The sequence below is a fragment of the Muscardinus avellanarius genome (genome assembly GCF_963383645.1).
Source record: "Muscardinus avellanarius genome assembly, chromosome: 4".
In the NCBI taxonomy this organism is placed as follows: domain Eukaryota; kingdom Metazoa; phylum Chordata; class Mammalia; order Rodentia; family Gliridae; genus Muscardinus; species Muscardinus avellanarius.
The window spans coordinates 62,432,159-62,452,793 of record NC_137789.1 but is presented as its reverse complement, the minus strand read 5'-3'; the positions used below and the strand labels follow the sequence as shown (position 1 = coordinate 62,452,793).

General features: G+C 37.3%; 1 pseudogene across 1 annotated transcript; it reads left to right on the top strand.

Annotated features, from left to right (window-relative positions):
- The first annotated feature begins 17,974 nt into the window (after positions 1-17,974).
- On the top strand, positions 17,975-19,014 carry LOC308262307 (immunoglobulin-binding protein 1-like; annotated as a pseudogene). The gene has a single exon. The product of its transcript is annotated as an immunoglobulin-binding protein 1-like (transcript).
- The last annotated feature ends 1,621 nt before the right edge of the window (positions 19,015-20,635 follow it).

The window sequence follows — 20,635 nt, the reverse complement described above, 5'->3', positions numbered from 1 at the left end:
TTTGAATTATCTACAAAAATTTAAACAGTACAAGTGTTTTAATTATTTGTTTTTCATTGTGCATTTGCTACTAGAAAATAAACCTAGAAGAAACAATCTTTCATATTCATATGATTTAAAATTTCTCAGGAAAGATACCTGTGACTTATATTAATACTATTATAGTTCCCCTGTCACCATAAATACATTTCTTCTAAACAAAATATATTAGAGCAATACCAATGCTTTTCTGGTATTAGCATGCTGCTTAACTTGTCAAATAAAATATGCTATGTGGGCTATTAAATTACATTATATAGATCTAATTTATATGTTGCCTCCTACTGTGTATTTCTATTTGACCATGTGACCTTATCTATATAATATTGATTGTTAATTGAATATTTAAATAACTTTTTTATTACTCACAAACTTTATTTCCATTCAGAACTCTAGTGCTGAATTGTTGATATGCACATTTTAATAATCTTCTCCTTAGTCCTTGAATTTCAAATTAAACTGTATATTGATGACTCCACTTGAATGATTCACTGAGTTTCAAATTCAACATATACCAATCCTTTGTTTATGTCACATTCCAAAAAAAAAGTATGGGCTATATTAGATGTGTTTTTTCTTTTTATTTTCATAAGCCTTCTTTAATGATTAATAGTGAATACTTCAGTAGAAATAAGCTATAGATAAAAATTCTTTAGATGAACAGGAGTTCTTATGCATTATATGTGCAAGTTTGAATCAGAATACATTAGTTCTTGGAATTGGGAGATTTACATTATTTTTCTTTTTTTGGGGTAATTTGGAAGAAAACTTTATTCTTTACATCTATAAGGAAAATCTGTATGTAAGGCAACTTTTTCTGGTCCTGAGACCATCAGCAGTAGAGTCTCAAAAAATTCATTATAAATGAACCTAATTGTTAAGGCTTGCATGCCTCTAAGGGTCATAAGAAATTGAGATAACATTTTGAAATAACTGTTGGTGAATACAAATCAAAATACAAAATCATAGCTGGGCATGGTGGCACAGGCTTGTAATCCCAGCATTTGAGAGGCTGAGACAGGAGGACCGTGGTTCATGGACAGCCTCAGCTACTTAGGGAGGCCCTTTACAATGCAGTGAGACACTGTTTCAAAATAAAGAATAAAAAATAGGGCTGGGAGTGTAGTGAAGAGGTAGAATGCACCTGGGTACCCAGTACAGCAAAGAAAAAAAATCCTAAAATTAGTACAATATCAGAGAGTCAATCCCAATTTGAAAAATGAGTAAAATTATATAATGAATAAATTATAAAAGTTCACAATGTTTATAAATATATTCATTTTGAGCCAGGTGTGGTGGCACATACCTGTAATCCCAGTACTTGGGAAGGTGAAACAGATTGATCACAGGTTGAAGACCAGCCTCAGCACTCAGCAACATAGCAAGACTTAGCAGCGTAGTGATATCCCGGATCTTAAAAAATAATAAAAAGGGCTGGGGGCTTATCTTGGAGGCAGAATGTCCCTGAGTTCAAGAGTTCAGTCTCCAGTGACACACACACACACACACACACACACACACACACACACACACACACACTTCATTTCTATATTCATTTAAAACTTATGCTGAGTACTGCAAGGTTTTATTTTATAGTAAAAACTTGAATAAAAATGAAAAACTGAGGAGGTAAACAAAATAACAGATGACTCATGAGAAGTAAAGAGTCACGATGTAGGTAGTTTAGGACCTACTGTGTGTACTGTACTAACTTTCACAGCTGTCAGAAAATAATTTTTAAGTGTTAAAATGTTGTTTTATAAAATCTACAAAAATGTCTTAACACATAAGGCAATTGAAAAGTGTGGCTCTTTTACACATAGATGTTTTCTTATTTTTCCCCTTTACTGATAATCACCATGAAATGAGCAGCCTATTTTGCCATACACTCTCACCTTGATGCCTTGCCCCAAGTCCAAAGCAGTGGGGCCAGTCAATCATGGACTGAAACCTCTGAAGCTGTGGCTCAAATAAACCTTTTCTCTTTTTTTTTTTACTCTCCAAGACATCAAGTTTAATAATTCCATTCTCTAAATGCAATCATTCCTATGAAGTAACAACAACAACAAAATACTAAAAGAGCATAACTTTAGCCCTCTACATTTTCCATGTGCCATACAATTTTAAAACATCCAGAAAGCCTAGATGTTTCTAACAGGTACTTATTTTCCACTATTCATAATGTAGCAATTAATAAAGCTTGCACACACACTTAAAAGGCTAACATTTGAAAGTGTCTTTTATTTATTTATTTTTTTTTTTTGGTGGTACTGGGGGTGGAACCCAGAGGCTTTCTACCTCCGGGATATATCCCAGACCTATTTTCTATTTTATTTGGAAACAGGGTCTCACTAACTTGCTGAGAGCCTCACTAAGTATCTGAGGCTGGCTTTGAACCCATGCAATCCTCCTGTCTCAGCCTCTCAAGCGCAGGGATTACAAGTGTGCGCCACCACGCCCGGCTGAAAGTGTCTTTTAAGTAGAAACATTCGAGCCTAGAACCCTTCACATCCCCATCTTATCAACCCATGGATCATATATATGCATCTGCAATGCCTAGGACTTTAATAATTTCACTTCCTAAGGGGTTTGAAGTTTAGCATTTTCTATGGATTTTAACACAGAGTGTACTCAATGTATTAGTTTACTACTTTTATCATACACTGGCAACCTCTTTACCATCTAGAAAGACTAGATGTTATAAATTAAGACTCATTTGTCCTTTTAATATAGACTATATACACAGCAAAGTAATACAAAACACAGATGAAAGGGACAACAATGGACAATTTTGCTTCACCAAAAGCTCATTGGTATCAAGCCCTTCTTTGACCTTTCCTCTTTTAAATTAATTATCTCAGGTACTTTGTTACAGTAATAAAAAAATACACACAAATACACACACACACACACACGAGAGAGAGAGAGAGAGAGAGAGAGAGAGAGAGAGAGAGAGAGGAGAGAGGAGAGAGGAGAGAGGAGAGAGGAGAGAGGAGAGAGGAGAGAGGAGAGACAGAGGAGAGATAGAGAGGAAGACAGATAGACAGACAGACAAGGGTCCATACTGCTCATATCTTTACCCTACTATGTTTACTAAATAGCAGACTCTATGGACTACACTAACAGATTCTGTGATTCCCACTTTGAATCAGTCAATGTGAACACCAGAAATTAGAAGGAGGAACAAAAATAATTGAGGTTAAGGTATTTTTCTCCTTCTTTTTCATGGTAAAGTCATTACAGATGGGTTATGGTTCTATGTTGAGGGTGACAGCAAAAGTTAAATTTCTCACTCAACCCAGACCTTTCTGATCCAGTGCTCATAACCATTTTTACCCTTAACTTTACATGGGATGATTATAGCTCCCAGGTCTTTTAGTCCCTGAACTACTAAACTATCCATAGTGATTTCAATATAGCCTATTCATAATTGTTCTAGGCTTTTTTGTTATTGTTGTTGTTGTTGTTGTTGCTGTGAGCAAAACAACTGACAAGACAACTTAGAGGAGAAACACTTTATTTGGTTCATGATTTCAGAGGTTCAGTCCATAGCTGACCAGCTCCAAGGCAGAAACATCATAATAGCAGGGAGTGGCAGAGAAGAGATGCTCAGCTCATGGTAGCTGGGAAGGAAAGAGAGAGAGAGAGAGAGAGAGAGAGAGAGAGAGAGAGAGAGAGAGAGAGAGAGAAAGAGCGAGAGAGAAAGTGAGTTGTGTCAGGGAGACATACAGTCCTCAGAGCAAGGCCCCTAGTGACCCCCTTCCTTAGCCACACCTCACCTCTTAACCTTGTTGCATTAGGAAATAAGATTTTAACACATGAGCTATTTGGAAGATATTCCATATATAAACTATAATAACATTTTATCAACAATCACTTTTTAAAATTCTCAAATATATGTAATATATATTTCTTATAAAAAACATTATGGATATGCAAATGATAGGTATCTAGTGGTCATGAAAGCCATTCTCAGAATCAAGCAAAGAAATGTTTACTAGTATCTACTCAAATTTTAGTCTCATGCAATACAAACTATGGTTCTCTATGGAAAAATTATTCTTTAGAAAACATCATATAATTTTATAAAAAAGCAAATTTCAAAAACAATCTTTTCCAATATTTGGATGACTCAGTATTTTCTCACTCTTCTCTGAGTTTCTCAAAATACTATTAGATTCTAGCCAGGCGTGGTGGCGCATACTTGTAATCCCAGCATTTTGGAGGCTGAGATGGAAGGATCGTGGTTCGCAGACAGCCTCAGCTACTTAGTGAGGCCCTCTGCAACTCAGTGAGACACAGTTTCAAAATAAAGAATAAAAAATAAGGCAGGGGGTGTAGCTCAGGGGTTGAATGCCCCTGGGTTCCATCCCCAGACCCGCAAAAAAAAAAAAAAAAGAAAAAAAATACTATTAGATTCTTTATAATTATAAAATCTTTATTCAATGACCTAAGCAAAGTTTATTGAGAAGAAGTCCTACTGTAAGCTTTTAAATTTTCAAATAAAAAATTATTTTGACTCTTGGCAATTGACTTTGCAAACATATAAACTACTTGGACATTATCATATGTAAGTAAAATTTGAACTTGGCCAAAACATGCATTTGCTCTAACCTGTATTATCTTCTTTTTTTAATTTGGGGTTAAATGTATTTTTATCTTTATATTATTCATCCCTTGAACTGAAAAATATATGTTTTGGATTATTTTTTGAATATCACTTTTTCAATGATTGGTGTCACTGTACCCCTATGACTTACAAAGTCTTCATCAAAATTCTTTAAAGTCAGTTGTGTTTGTTTTTCTTTATTTTACAAAAGATAAAATTCAACAGAAAGAAGCGAATTAATATGTGATATTAGTGTATTAGTGTCATCAATGCTGCCTCTCTGTACAAAAAAAAATAATCCCTGGATTTAATTCAGTTGACACTTCTAAAACCCTCTCCCCTTCCTTGATTTTGCCTATTTTTCCTCATTCTCATATCTATTTTAATTTCTATGCTTGTCCCTCTAGAACATGATGTTCTGAAATTGTTATCTTGGACACAGCCCTGAGACTTCTATTTGTCTCAAAGAGGAATTTGAATTTGAACAAGTTACTTAATTGTCATGAGCTGTCCTAGGCATTTGGGTAATACCATAGACTTTTTACCACTTAGAAAAAGCCCCCCTTTTCTTGTACTGAGTGTAGCTCTTGAGTAGGGCATATTGAATTGCAGCTCCACCATCTTGCCTAAGTGTCTTTGAGCAGTGTACACGCAACATATGACTATGTGTGGGTCATGCTATACTGTGGATAAAATATAAATCAGAAACTTTGATTTCAAGGAATTCAGAATTGAACTGGGCACATAAGGTATAAAATATATAATATTACAAATGCTGAGACTATAAACTACCAGAAAAAAATAATGGGAAATGCCTTAAGACATTGTAATGGGGAATGAGTTTTTGCAGAAGACCCTAAAACTATAGGAAACAAAAGAAAAAAAAATAAACAAGTGGAATTATAACTAATCTAAAAATTTCCACACATAAAGTAAACAATTGAGTAAGAATTGACAACCTAAAGAGTGCAATAAAATATTTTAAAGTTATACATTTGATAAAGGGCTAAGATCCAGAATATATAGGGAACTCAGACTTAATAAAAATAATAAAACAGATAACAGAGCTCAGAGCCAGAGGGGATACGCTGGCCTCACGCCCGAGGACGTGGCAGCAACGGCTTACAGCTGGCGGCAGCGGCGAGTTCACCGGACGGCACCAGACCAGCGCACTCAACAGCCCACCAGGCTCCAGAGAGGAGCGGTGGACAACGAGCCAAGGTGAGCCGCTGCGGAGCAGCCAGACAGGATTCGGCAGATTTCTCGGCGCAGGAAGCATCTAAAGCTCCCAGAGGCTGGGCTCAGCACACCCTGCAGGGACTCAGAGCAGAGTGCAAAACCAGAGAAGAAAGACACCAGCCTCACGGCTGAGGGCGTGACAGCAGCGCCATATTGCCACCAGCGGCAGCAGCAGCGAATTCACCGAGTTCACTACAGTTACATCTGTACACTCAACAACATTGAGTCAAATTGCGGGCCCTGGAGGAGAAATGCCAGTACTGACTCCCAGGGACTTGGCCCAGTGGGGGAGTGGCAGTGGCAGAGATATCACACCATAGGAGAACGCCCAACCTGGCACCCCCCCCATGGTCTAAAGCAGCCTCGATTGACTCCCTGGGTCTGAGACTCTGCCATACAACCCAGTAAAGGAGTAGTGGGGACCGAGATACCACAGACTCGAGATCCAGAGCACCTTAAGTGAAGTCGTAGAGACCCAAGGGAAGAACCCAGAGAAGGCACAAACTTCTGAAATCATGGGAAAGAGGAATAACAATGGAGCAATGAATGCCCAAAACCCCACAACATCAGAACCTGATAAAACAGAAATTCAGAGATTTGTAGAAGATCAAATCAGGAAAATTAACTGTAGAAATAATAGAGGTGTTTCGAAAAGAATTTAGAGAGAGTCAAAAAGAGATAAAGGATGCAATTAATGAAGTAAAGACCTCAATTCAAAGTACAAACAACCGACTAGACCACATGGAGAATAGAATCTTGATCTTAGAAGAAGATCATTCAAAAAATGAACGCATAGTTTCTAATTTAGAAAAAAAAATCTGACAGCAGGAATCTGACATTGAAGAAATATGGGCCCATTTTAAGAGAGCTAACCTAAGAATAATTGGAATAGAAGAGGGAAAAGGAGGTGAAACCAAAGGGATAAGTAATATCTTCAAAGAAATAATAGCAGAAAATTTTCCAAACATAGAGCAAGAGGTTGATACACAGGTCCAGGAAACTTATAGAACTCCCTTTAGACAGGATCAGAGAAAAGGATCCCCACACCACATAATTGTCAAAATGACCAATGTGGAAGCCAAGCAGAGAATCTTAAAGGCAACAAAAACAAAGGGCCAAGTGACATTCAGAGGCAAACCAATTAGAATCACTCCAGACTTTCCAAACCAAGTCATGAGAGCCAGAAGGGCTTGGAGTAACATATTCCAAACTCTGAAAGAAAACAACTTCCAGCCAAAATTTTCCTACCCAGCAAAACTTTCTATCAAATTAGATGGAGAAATAAGAAACTTCCACGACAAACAGAAACTGAAGGAATTTATGTCTTCAAAACCAGCACTAGAGAAAATACTCAAAGAGATTAACTACAAAGAAGAAATAGGTAACTCACACCAGAGCCAGAGAAACAAGATTTTCCATCCAACAGACAACTAAGATTGGTTATCTGTGGAGATTCATTATTTATGTTAGTCTTTTATTTATCTCTAAATTGTATTGTTTGCTTTTATTGTTGCTAATTTTTAGGATTTCTAGTTGGAATACTAATATACCTTCAGATATAGCATTTGGAAATATTTTATCCCATTCTATCAGTAACTTTTAACTCGGTTTACATTGTCTTTACATATACAATATGCTTTTATTTTTTAGGGAGTTTGTTTACCCTTTTGTTGCCTGTGCCATTGAAATCATATCCAAGGAATCACTGCCAATCTCAATGTTGTGAGGTTTTTATGACCCAGATTTTCTTCTAAAAGTTTATAGTCTTAAGACTTATATTTAGGTCCTTTATGTATTTTGAGTTAATATTTGTATATGGTGTTAGGTAAGGGTCCGGTTTTATTCTTTTCCATGTAATCATTATTTTTCAACAATATTTAGTTAAAAGATAATTATTTCCTCCACCAAATGTTCATGGAAACCTTGTCAAAAATAACCTGACAACATATGGAAGAATGTATCTCTAGGCTTTTATTTAACTCCAATGGTTTATGTATCTGCCTTTAGAACAGTACTACACTATTTCAATTATTGTAGCTTTATATGGTTTGAAACCAGAAAATATACATCTTCTAGCTTTGTTCTTTTTCGAGATCATTTTAGGTATCTAGAGTCCATATTCCATATTAGGATAGATTTTTTGTGAAAATTAAATAAATAGATATATGATAGTTTCACCTTAAAAAAGAAAAAGAAATATACTCTGGTAAGAAAGAAAGCAAAAAGAAATGTTGAAATGTTATCCTTAAGTCATCAAAAGCTTGGTATCAGACAAATGAAAGTCTTATGTGAGATTATCAACGTTAATATTGGATAAATTGCTATAATACTAGATGTCAACCACTAAGCCAAGTATAGGAAGGAGGGATGGGGAGGGAACGGGGAGGAGATAGGGTAGGGGCTAACTGGGCGATGTGTGCATGTATGTCTACAAAAGTATTATTTTTATCCCATTATGATGTATGAATACAGTGCACCAATAAAATAAATTAAAAAAATAATAAACAATTATAAGTGGGCAATAAACCTAAAAAAATTTTTCTTCAAAGAAAATATTAAAATGACTAATGAGTATGTAAAATTTTTTTTATCAGCACCTGTGCTATAACTTGATGGCACAAGTCTATAACCGTAGTACTTGAGAGGCTGAGTGAGAGTGTTTCCAGATAAAAAATAAAATAGGGCCTGGGTATATTGCTGAGGCGGAATGTCCCTAAGCTCAATCTCCAGTACCAATTTTTTTAATGTTCATCCTCATCAGGGAAATACAATTCAAATTGTCAACAATGTGATATCACCTTACTCCAACAAAAGTGGATTTTGTCAAAAACTGCTATAGCAAGTGCTAGCAAAGAGTTGCAATGTTCACTATTAGACAGAATATAAGTTAATACAGCCATTACAGAAAACAGGATGAAGTTTCCTCAAAAAAGTAAAGAACAGAACTAAAATATGATTCAGGAATCCCACCCCTGGGTGTATATATGTATTTTAAAAAAAAAGTAAAATCAGTATGTTGGATTGACATCTGCACTGTGCAGTGCAGAGATCACTATTTGTAATAGCCAAGACATGGGAAAACCTAAGAGGCCATCAAAGAGGAATGGATAACGAAGTCGTGGTGTATATATACATAATAAAATACTACTCAGCTAAAGAAGAATGAAATTCCATCGGTTGCACAAGCATAGATGAGATTATATATTAAAAATTATCTTTCTAGAGGGCATGGTGGCACACGCTTGTATTCCCAGCATTTGGGAGGTTGAGACCAGAGGATCGCGATTCGTGAACAGCCTCAGCTCTTTAGTGAGGCCCTCTGCAGCACAGTGAGACCTGGTTTCAAATTAAAGAATAAAAAATAGGGCAGGGGGTGTATCTCACAGGTTGAATGCCCCTGGGTTCCATCTCCAGACCCGCAAAAAAAAAAAAATTATCTTTTTATCTTTCTGTTTTAAGAATAAAAGGCCAGCCACAGAAAGGTAATATCACAATGATCTCACACATAGGATAAATCTTAAAAAGGTGATCTATAATAATTGAGAATAGAGTAGTGACAACCAGATGCTGGGGAGAATGAAGGAGAAAGAGGGCAGGGCACATCTGATCACTGGGTACTAAGCTATAGTTAGAAAGGAGAAATGAGTTCTGATATGCTATTGCACAGTAGGGCAACTATAGATAATAGAAATGTTCTATATATTTTAAAAAGCTAAAGAGAGGATTTTTAATGTTATAACCACAAATAAATGGTAATTTTTTTAGGAAATAGCTACAAGGTTTATAGGTTTGGTAACTGGGTGTGTTATAGTATTATTTAGCACACTAAAAAACTGTCCAATGAAAAGCATGTTTGGCAATGATGAAGTCAGTTTGAAGTGTTGTACTTTAGAACCAGTAAGACTGTCAAATGCCCATGTCCAGTAGATTCCATGTTATAAAAGATTGGAGCTCTGAAAATAGGTCTTGACTTAAACCTTTGAGAGTCAGTGGTTTCCATGGAAGCTGATTAAAAGCCTAGAATATGTAGTTGTTCATGTGATAAACAGAGTAGAGAAGATAGACTGTAACAGCCAGAGGCAAAATTCTCTTTTCCCTCTCCACTTTCTGCCTAATGAAGAACTCATAAAGCCCAGGGTAAATGACTGTTTCATATGGCCCTTATGTCCTCTTCATTTTGTCCTTATCTGTTGTATTTTATGCTATTCCTGGGGTGGGGGAAGCACACAAACAAATAAATTAAAAAACAAAACCAATGCTTTTTCAAAGTCTGTGAAGAATGACATTGGTAATTTAATAGGTATTGCATTTACGCTGAAGATCACTTTTGGTAGAATAGTCATTTTGATAATATTTATTCTACCTATCCAAGGGCAAAGGAGATCTTTCCACATTCTAAGGTCTCCTTCAATTTCTTTATTGTTTCATAATTTTCATTGAAGAGGTCTTTTACCTCCTTGGTTAGGTTTATTCCTAGGTATTTTATTGTTTTGAGGTTATTGTGAATGGAATTGTTTTCTGAATTTCTTTTTAGTGGATTTATGGTTGGCATATAGGAAAGCTACTAATTTTTTAGATTGATTTTGTATCCCACTACATTGATAGATTTGTTCATCAGCTCTAGAAGTCTTCTGATTGACTTTTGGGGTCTTCTAAATATAGGATCATATCATCTGCAAATAGACATCATTCCAGTTATTTTTCCATTTGAATTCCTTTCATATCCTCTTCTTGTCTTATTGCTCTTACAAGAGTTTTAGGATTATATTGAAAAGGAGCAGTAATAGTGGGCATCCTTGTCTTGTTCCTGATTTTAAAGAAAATTCTGCAGTTTTCTCCCATTCAATGTGATATTTGCTTTGGATTTATTTTATATTGCTTTTATGATGTTGCAGTAAATTTCTTCTATTCCAATTTTCTGCAGTGTTATTTTTTTAACATGAATGGATATTGAATTCTGTCAAATGCCTTTTCAGTATCTACTGAGATGATAGTGTGATTTTTTCCTCAGTTCTATTTATGTGGTGAGTAGCATGTATTGATTTGCATATATTGAACCAGTCTTGCATCCCTGGAATGAAACCAATTTGGTCATAGTGTACAATTTTCTCGATTTGGCTTTGAATAAGCATGGCTAGTATTTTGTTTAGAATGTATGCATCTATGTCCACCAATGATATTGCTCTGTAATTTTACTTTCTTGATGCATCTTTATTCAGATTTGGTATTAAGGTGACACTGGCCTCATAGAATGAGTTGAAAGGCTTCTATCTCTATTTCACAAAATAGCTTGTGAAGTATTGGATTTAGTTCTTCTTTAAAGGTTTTGTAGAATTCAGCTGAAAATCTATTTGGACCTGAGCTTTTCTTTGATGTAAGGCTTTTTATTGCTGTTTCTCTTTGCTTGCTATTAGTTGTTTAGGTTTCCTATATATTCTTGGTTCAATTTGGGTGGGTTGTATCTGTCTAGAAATCTGCTGATTTTGTCTGTTTTCCAGTTTATCACAGTATACATTTTCAAAATAGTTTCTGAGAATTCTCTAGATTTCCTCATTGCCTGTGATTTTAATAATTTTGATTGATTCTCTGTTTTGGTTAGATTGGCCAAAGGTTTATCAATCTTTTTAATCTTTTCAAAGAACCATCTTTTTGATTTATTGATATTTTGTATTGTTTTTGTTGTCATTTTGTTTTTGTTGCTATTCTCTTTTTATTGATTTCTGCTCTTATTTTAATAATCTCCCACCTCTACTGGATTTGTGATTGAACTATACCTGTTTTCCATATCCTTGAAATATGTCATTAGGCTGTTTATTTGGTGACTTTATACTTTTCTTATGTGGGTACTCAGTGCTACAACTTTTCCTCTTAAAACTACCTTCAATGTGGCCCATAGATTATGGTATGTCATATTTCTATTTTTGTTTAATGTTGATTTTTTTTCCTCTCCTATTTCTTCTCTGATCCAGTCCTCATTCAAGAGTGTATCATTCAGTTTCTGTGTCCTTAAGCAATTTATTTTGGTCTTTCTGTTGTTGATTTTTATTTTCATTTCATTATGATCTGAAAAGATGTACTGACTTATGTGATATCATATTACATTTTTAAAATTTTTCTTGTATTTTCTTTGTGGCCCAGAATGTAGTCTGTTTTGGAGAAGGTTCCATGAGTACCTGAGAGAAACATGTTTTCAGCAGTTGTTGGCTGAAATATTATGTATATGGCTAAATATGTCTATTTGGTTTATAGTGTTATTTAAATCTGAAGAGTCTTTATTCATCTTTTGCCTGGAAGATTGATATATTGGTGTGAGTGATGTGTTGAAATTTCCCAATATTATTGTTTTGGGTTTATATGAGATCTGATGTTCTGAAGAGTTTGTTTTATAAAAGTGAGTACACCTGTGGGGCATGGTGGCACACGCTTGTAATCCCCACGCCTGGGAGGTGGAGACAGGAGGATCGCACAGGTTAGAAACTAGCAGCGCTGGCTTAAGAGACCCTGTTTCCAAATTAAAAAGTATAAAAAATAGGTCTGGGAGTGTAGGCCAGAGATAGAAGGGCTTCCAGAAACCCCAGTACCACAATAATAATAATAATAATAATAATAATAATAATAATAGTTATTATTATTATTATTATTATTATTATTATATGAGTACACCCACATTTGGCATATAAATGTTTACTATCATTACATCTCATTGTTGGATTGTTCCTTTTTTAATATGAAGTGACCCACTTTGTCGCTTCTGATATGTTTTATCTTAAAGTCTACTTTGTTGAAAATAAGCATTGCTATGCCCACTTTTTGCTGTCTCCATTTGCAAAGTATACAACTACTATTCTGCTGATTATGAACCCATAAAACTCTGCAGAGTACTGACCTCTACCCTTTGTGGCTACTGGGCCTAAGCTCAGCAGAGCCAGAGATTACTATGTTCTTAGGTTGTGGCCCAGGAACACCACCACTGATCTGCTGGTTGTGATTACATGGAGCTTTCAGTCACTGGCATGCAAGCATAAGTTCAAAATTGGCTGGCGAGGAGAGTGTTGAGTTCCCAGCCCATAGCTGTGATCATATAAACCCCTGCTGGCCCTTGGATTCCTTGCTTTCAATCTCAGTTGCTAGCAGGAAAAGATTGTTTTGTTCTGAGCCTGAGGCTCAGGGACTCAATTATTTAGTCCCAGAGACAGTGCTGCTGCTCTGGGCAGCTGCAATCCCATGAGGGTTTTTTGGCCTCTGACACTGAGGCTTGTAGTGCCCAACACCATCATACATGAGTTAATAGCCTTCTGCACTTATGGCACTGTTTTCTGAGTTATTGCACCCCACAGACACCACAGATGGTGATTCTGTGATGACTGGTGAAGGCCCTAGAGTGGTGTAACAAACTGCCAGTCCTAAGGTCCTCTCACTCAAATGTTTCTAGGGCTGCCTGCTGAATCACATTTTTGCTATGTCCAACCATAGCTCCTGCCCCCACCTCCACAGGGGTTATTTGCAAAATCACAGACTCCTCATTTCTGTTTGTTGCCATGCACATCTCTGTAACCATGCAGGGCACAATTCTGCTGGGATGGTTTGTAAACTCATGGTCATGATGAGTGCTGAACAGGTTCCTGCAAGCAGAGATGAGTTCAGCTGCTCTACAAGATTTAGTTGCACAGTCTGGCTAGGCAGTCTGGGAAGTCTAGTCTTGAGGTATCTCAGCATGGAGAGAAAAGTTTGCTTACTTTAATTGGTAATTTTCTGCAGCCACTGGCTGGACAAAGATTCTGCTCTGTCTTTGCTAGAGTTGGTCTCTATGAGCTGTGGGGTTCAGGCAGCTGCCAGTCCCATGCAGGTTATCATAATGGTCCCACCTCCACTTTCTGCTCACCAGGTGAGACACATAAAGCTCTTTTAAGTCTTCTGCTCTCTGTGCTGCTTCCTGTTCCACCACATTTCAACTGCTGCTCTTCTGTTGAATTCTGCCTGCCTTTCTTTCCTTTCCAAGAAGCACTCTTCCTGCTTGTCTTGCCATCTCTAATACCTATCTTGCTTGTTTGTTTGTCTTGAAACAAGGCCTCATTAGGTTTCTGAGAGGCTCCTATACTGCTGAGGCTGATCCTAACCCTGCAATCCTCCTATCTCAGTCTCCCAATTACTGGGATTACAGACATGAGCTATGGTACCCCATTGGTTTGGAACTTAAATATTCTCAACAGTCCATATGCTGAAGGCAGGTGGTCAGCCTGTGGCACTATTGGAAAGTGATGAAAGCATTAGGAGGTGAGCCTGGTAGAAGAAAGTTGGGTCATTTGGGAGCATGTCCTTGAAGGTGATATTGGGACCCTGGTTTCTTTCTCTCAGCTTATTTTTTTAGCTGTCATGAAGTAAATGGGTTTCTACCACCATAAGCTTCCTTTATTATGTATTGCTTCAATATAGCATCAAAACAATGTAGCCAGGTGACTTTGAACTAAAATCTTTAAAATTGTGGGCCAAAAACCTTTTTCTCTTTTTAAGTTGTACTTTTTCATTTGTTTGTGTCACAGCAATTAAAATATAAACAATTTATATATAAATTTTTGAATGTTGTAATATTAAAACTGTGGTACTAAATGTTGACCATTAGTAAATATATTCGCTTTTGAGGGTAAATTAACTATAATCCCTATCTCTTAAAAACTTAAAATCTACTTTTACTTATTTACTCATTGAATCATAGTTGATTGCATTATCATATTTAAAAATCTGGTCTTGGGAAACAATACCTAAATAATAAAATATGTTTAAAAATGACTTTTAGGTAAATAAATTAAGTTTGAATATCTATATTTCACTAACATTGAAATATAACTGGGGCTCTATTTTCTTATTAGACTATACTTCAACTACTGTCTATTATAGTCAAAAGTCCTTACTTTAAAGAAAAATGTAACAGATGTTTTATGCCCTCTAGTGGCCACACAGTGATCTTTACATCTTGATATAAATATTAGTGTTTTGTCTAGAATGCATTAAACAAGTAAGACATACTAAATGGCATTACATTTATTATATTCCACTATCTACTTTTTTCAACTAAAGCAGTCAAAAATCAAATAGCATCCTTTTAGTATACAGAAAAACATGTCATGCGTTATGATTTCTAGAGAATATTTTATCTTAAACTACAGGAAGCTTTGTAATAATAACAAAATAAGCAATCTAATATATGCAAAAGAGAAAAACATAAAAATTGAATCATCCTCAAATCATCTATATAGTCTCATAATACCTAGTATGCTATGCTAATATGGACCAAATGTAGAACAGAACATCTATTTTAGTAAGGTTCTATAGTAATAGCCAACGTTCTGTAGAGAAACAGAAGCAATGGGATGTGTGTGTGTGTGTGTGTGTGTGTGTGTGTGTGTGTGTGTGTGTGTTTATATGAAGAGGATACAGAGAGATTTAAGGAATTGTCTGTAAGACAATTGTGGGGTCAGGCAAGTGTAAAATCTATAAAGTAGTTCAGTAGACCAGAAGTTCAGGTAAGATGTTTATGCTACAACCTTAAACCAGCATTTTTTCTTTGGGAAAACTCAGTGTTTGTTCTAAACTTCTTTCAGTAATTTTCTCTAAAGGCCTTCAACTAATTGGATGAAACCCACCCCATTAGTAAAAGTAATCTGTTTTACTTGAAATCTACTGGTTATAAATATTAATTATATCCACAAATATCTTTACCGCAGCATCTAGATCAATTTAACCAACCAATTTAGCACAATAGATTATCCCCATAGATAGACACATAAAATAAGCTATTATGATGGCCATAGTTTTTGTTGATACATAGTTTTTTTGTTTGTTTGTTTTGTGGTGCTGAGGACTGAACACAGGAGGAATCCACCTCTGAGATACACCCCAGCCCTATTTATTATTTTGAAACAGGACCTCATTAAGTTGCGGAGGCCTTCACTCAATTTTTGAGGCTAGCCATGAACCTGTGCTCCTCCTGTTTCAGTCTCCCAAGCACTGAGATTACAAGAATGCTCCACCATGCCCAGTTCCAAACAGCTTAAAGAGCTTTAAATGTACTCACCTGTTTTTTGTTTTTGTTTTTGTTTTGTCCTCACTACAACCATATGAGTCAAATGCCTTTATTCTTTTATCTTATCTTAATGGTGTTCTGTATGTCTCCGGAACATATAAGTCCAAGTCTCTTTTCATGTTTGGAAAATTCTCTGAAACTATTTTTCTGAAGACATTACAAATACCCTTGACCTATACCTCTATCTCTTCTTCAATGCTTTTTATTTGTAAGTTAGGATGCTTCATATTGTCCCATGGTTGTTGATGTTTAGGTTATGTTGCCATAATGACTTCTGTATGTTGTTGACTGTGCTTTTAGGTTTTGAATAAACTGTCTTCCAACAGTGATATTCTATTTTGCATTTCATCTAATCTCCCAGAATTTATTTTTATTGCTATCTTCATTTCATTCATTGACTCTTTCATTTCATTCCAGACTTCTTTCTGATTCTTTTTTAGTGTCTCCATTTTCACTTTCATTTCCTGTATACTTGGTTTGAAGCCTTTCATCATATTGAAGATCAGGATTCGGAATTCTTCTTCTTGCATTTCTTGTAGGTCAGTATTTGTGATTTCCAAGTTTTCATATTTTCAGGGTTTACAGACTTGTTTTTCTGATGTCTTGGCATTTTGTCCTTTGTGGATATTATGTCTGATCCAATCTTAGTAGTAGGAAATTAGAGGTGTCAGCAGGTAAGCAGAGGAATCTTTGTTCTCCACAACTAGGGCTGGGCTAGTCTGATTTTTTCCCATTCATCACAATTGGGAGGTCTGTAGTGATCCCAGAGATCCTACTAATTGGGTCTAGTGTTAAGCGTAGGTCTCCCCCAGCACTTTCTACTGATCAATGCCTGGGTCTGTCTGAGCCTCTATGTTCAACACTTCAACCTTCTCCAGGTTGTACTGCAAAGTCTCAGACACAGGGAGTTTATCGGGGCTGCGCAAGTCCCTGGGGGTGCAGCACTGAGAGTTTTCCTGCAGGCGCCCAGCTTTACTTACAATTTTGGTGAGCACTGATCTGGATCTCTGGTGGACTTGGTGAGCTCAGCCACTGCTGGCAGGATGGCACTGCTGTGGAGCCCTCAGCTGCAAGAGGTGCTGGTTTCTTTTCTGGTGTTGTGCTCCACTCTGGATCATGGAGAGCATGGTGAGCTCAGTGGTAGAAGTTGTAGCTGGTATTTGCACAGGAAAAACTGATGACCTGTTCATCTGCAGCTGCTCACTTCAGGTTTTTTCCTTTTCATCTATGGAGTCTGGTGCTGTGAGGCAAGAGATGGCACTGCCATGATGCCATCCATTGCAGGGCAGGCGGGTTTCTTTTCTGCTCTCTGGTTGGTCTTCTAATCTTATTCTCCTACCTTGTATTAATCATTTTTATTCCTCTACTGATAGTATTTTCTGGCTTTGTAGAATGCTGTTTTTGAGGCAATGGAGATCAGGTGTCAGCAGAACTCAAAAGTGCTGCTTCTCTTGGTCACCATCTTCCCATAAGTCCTCAAGTGCCCTTATTAACTAATTCATTGAAAATAGAGAGACACATGGGTGCAGTAGTTGTTAAAATGACAAGGCTCATAACTAGAATGTGGGAGAATTGGGAGTAAACAAGAGTCCCTGTCTTAACTATTAAATATTGTCTCAACTAATTCGCAATCCATTTTAATTCCATATTCAAGACATATACAAAAACAATAGAGTAGAATGACCAACCTTAGCATTGTCAAATTTTATCATTTGGCCTCATTTACATTTTGTTGAAAATTTTGTGAATCACACAAGGCACAGTTGGGGTCACTTATATATTTCTTTCCAATTTTATAACTTATTCTCCTCCTTCAGAAGTAGACATTAATGCACATTTGGCATTTATCAGTCCCATAAAGGATTTTTAGGCACTTTATACAAAATTTTGTGTAAATAGAAACACATTATATCATTTTCCTTGTTTTGAACTTTATATAAATGGTACAGTATAGTATAAAACTTACATTTTGTTAAAAAATCATGTCTCTGGCCCTTCACCTCAATATGGCAGTGTCTGAAGATGATTTACAGCTGCTACAGCTCTCCAAATTTTTTGAAACCAGCCAACAGCTCTTCTGGACAAAGTGGAGGTAGCAACTGAACCTTCCAGTTCTTAGATAATCCAGAATAAGGTGTCAAAGGGACTGGTGCTCCTTCAGAAAGTGGCCAAAATGTTATCACAGCTTGATCTGTTCAGCCAAAATGAAGATCTGGAAAAGATTGCTTCCACTGACCTGAAGTACCTGATAGTGCCAGCATTTCAAGGAGTCCTCACCATGAAACAAGTCAACCCCAACAAGTGTCTAGAGCATTTGCAGCAGGCTTGAGAACCCTTTAAAAACTTTTAAACTCAGTGCTATTATTATCATCATCAGCTGCCCCATAGTTGGTCAGCTGCCCCAGATCCAAAACAACTCAGCTGAAAATAACATTGCAACTTCCTTCATGGCCTATCCTAGCCTCGTTGCTATGGCATCTCAAAGACAGGATAACATAGAGAGAGACAAACATAAGGAGATGGAACATAGGTTGTCTGCTCTGAAATCTGCTGTGGAAGATGGTCAGGCAGATGATGAGTGTGTTTGTGAGTATTTCCATCTTTATCTTTGGAGGAGGTGGATTGGTATTAGCTTAGAGGAGACTGAGAGCATTGGCCAGGAAATAAAGATCCTGAAAGAAAAAGACTCTTTAAGAAAGGCACCAACCTCTAAACACGAGCCTCTTCAGGAGAAGTCTGTGATGAAACTCTTCATACTCACTTGGAGCAAGGCCCAAGTCAATGTATTTGGAGCTGGTTATCCAAGTCTGGTGACTATGACAGTGAGCAACTGGTATGAGCAGCATCAGAAAAATAGGGACTTACAGATCAGGGAATAGCCAAGGCAGCACCAGCAGAGTTCAAAATAACTGCTCAACAACAGGATGATCAAGAATAAAAGGAGGAAGAGGATGATGAGCAAAAGCTGCACAGAGCACGGGAGTGGGATCATTGTGAAACAAGGGTTTCTTCTGAGGCCCCCAAGATGAAACAGGGGGTTTCCTGAGAAGAAACCTGGTGTTTCATCAAAGATGAAATGGAGTTTCTTGAGAAGAAACTCAGCATTTTCTTACAGGGTTTTTGTCTACTGGAGTGAAGAATGACACCCACAGACCGCAGGAAGGGGAGTAAATAGTTTATTGGAAGCAGTAGGGAGTAAGGAAAGATGGCTGAACACCCCAAAGGGGTGGTCAGAACTCTGGGGTCCAGCAGCTGCCTTCAGGCCAATATGTGAGAGTAGCCCAAGCCAAATTGCCTTCAGTTGCAAGCTGCTTTCTTCCAGAGTCCACACAATCTGCCAGAAAGGAATAGGGAAAGTGGCAGAACACCTCTTGGGCTGTCAGGTCTCTGGTGTCCAGTAGCTGCCTTTAGGTCACTACCTGAGTGTCACCTGAGCCAAGTGCCATCAGTTGCAACTACTTTCTCCCAGGGTCCACGCGATCTGCCAGAAAAGAAGTGCAGGTCAACCCTAGGGGCCCTGGTCAGCCTTAATGTCCAGCAGAGGCCTTCAGGTCACTACCTGAGAGTATCCTGAGCCATGTACCCTCAGTTGCACTCTGCCTTCTCTCAGGGCTACCACGACCTGTGAGAGAGAGAAAAGCTCCCCCAAACTGGAGGGGGTCCCGAGAGGGAAAAACCCAATTTGGTGGCTGGCTAGGGCCTTTGCCAATGTTTGTGTGTCCTCTTTTGGTTATGGTGACTTTGGGATTCTGGGAATTCTGGGAAGCAGCTCTCAGAATTCGCATAGGGTATTTGCAAGTCCTTAAATAATCTCCTTTCAGCAGAAGTGAGACTTACTCCAGGGATGTCTCCTGGGTTTGTTGATTAGTAACCAGATGGTTTTGTGAAGCTCTGGTCCTTCTTATCTCTGAGCCTTTGGAATTTCAGATATTCGTCACCCCTCAGGAGACTCAGGAAAATTAATTTTTTCTACCAAGGCCTCTTCCCTATCTGCCTATTTCCTTCTACCTCCTCAATTGGAAGGATACTCACCATAGGTGCTCTGGCAACCAAGAGAACATGGGTTGATCTTCCCACAACTCAACAGGACTATGGGGCTCACATCTTTCCTGCCAAGGAAACCTTGGCCATTTTCCTTTTTCTGGACTCCTGCTTCAACTCTGTGAAATGAAGCACAACTTGCTTTTGCATTCAATAAAGTACAACAACAAAAAAAATCTCTGACTTTTATCTTTGTTGATACATGCGGGGGTAGGTTACTGGGTATTTATCTCAGAAGTACTATACCACTGATATACACCTCCATCTCTTTTTTAATTAGTTAATTAATTAATTAATTAGCTAATTTTGGTACTAGGGATTAAACCCAGGAGTATTCTATCTCTGAGCTACATTGTCAGCCTTATTTTATTTTGTTATTTTGAAACACCCTCACTATGTTTCTGAGGCTTACCATGAACTGCAATCCTCCTGTTTCAGTATCCCAAGTACTGAGATATCATTTTGCACTACCCATACACAGCTCCTTTTCCTAATTTTTAGGGTTTTTTTTTTTTTGTGGTACTGGGGATGGAACCCAGGGGCAATCTACCTCTGCCTAAAGGCAGAGATTACAAGTGTGTCTCACCATGCCCAGCTCATCCTAGTAACTTTTCTAACTAGAGAGA